The sequence below is a fragment of the Sinocyclocheilus rhinocerous genome, unplaced genomic scaffold, assembly GCF_001515625.1.
Source record: "Sinocyclocheilus rhinocerous isolate Xijiao unplaced genomic scaffold, SAMN03320098_v1.1 scaffold1311, whole genome shotgun sequence".
Lineage (NCBI taxonomy): Eukaryota > Metazoa > Chordata > Actinopteri > Cypriniformes > Cyprinidae > Sinocyclocheilus > Sinocyclocheilus rhinocerous.
In genome coordinates, this window is record NW_015637852.1 from 627,480 (window position 1) to 628,737 (window position 1,258).

Consider the following 1,258-nt stretch of genomic DNA (forward strand, 5'->3'; position numbering starts at 1 on the left):
TGCCTCCGCTAATGGCGCAGGCCCCGACGCCCGCCATTCCCCCTCTCTTTTTTCCTCCTTTTTCTTCCGCTCCCGGAGCTGTACCAAGCGTGAGCCTGCCTCCGCTACCGACGCAGGCCCCGATGCCCGTCATTCCCCCTCTCTTTCCCCCTTCCTATTCCGTCCCCGGAATTGCCCCAAGCGTGAGCGTGCCTCCGCAAGCGGTTCCGGCGACTACCTTTCCACTTCCCCTCGCTCGCTCTTCCTTCTCACTTTCTTCCGCCACGCCTCTACCCACCCCTCCGAACGCCCTCGCCTTGGAACCACCCCCCGTGGCCAGCAACATCAGGACACAGATCTTGGCAGGTGCGGATGTAGATCTTTTTTCCCTTTTGTCACCAATTTCACCTTCGTCTGCAGATCGCCAAATCGACTGCGTCGGATTTTCTGTCACTTTAAAAAACACAGCTCACAACCCATCACGTATTTTATCATTTGCCGAATTCACGATCGCTTTCACCCGTTACATAGAAGTCATCTGCACTGTTTTTCCTCACAGGAGACGCGAGCTCGTCGATTATCTCGCGATAGTCGCCGAACTCGCGTTATCATACGGCGGCTCTCACTTTTACACTTACCACAAATTATTTGCAGCTAAATGCGCCATCCGAGTGGCCCAGTGGAACCAATGTCCTTACTGGGGGGCTTTGGACACCGAACTCCATAACAGAGTATTTTTAGGCTGCCGCAACATATCTTGCGCGGTCTGCCGATCCGTCGCCCACTCCACCATTACATGCCCTCTAATCAACCCATCTATTCCCCCCTGCCCTGAGCCATCCCAGCCCAAATCCACCAGCTACGTCCCACGTCTCCTAGACATTCCAACCACCCCTTTCCCACCCCTTTCCCACCCACTTCCAACTACCACCGCCGCTCAGCTCCCTCTGATAGCCAGGTCTGCGCCAGTTTCAACACTGGCAAATGCTCAAGGCAGCGTTGCCGTTTCATGCATGTTTGCAATTTTTGTGGCGGTGCTCACGCCCGCTTGATATGTTCCCTATTAGACAACCCAAGCTGCTCCAAACGCGAGCTGCTAGCCCAGGGGTGCCCACACTCGGTCCTGGAGGGCTGGTGTCCTGCAGAGTTTAGCTCCAACCCTAATCAAACACACCTGAAGCAGCTAATCTAGGGCTTATAGGCATTCTAGAAACTTCCAAGCAGGTGTGTTGAGGCAAGCTGGAGCTAAACTCTGCAGGACACCGGCCCTCCAGGACCG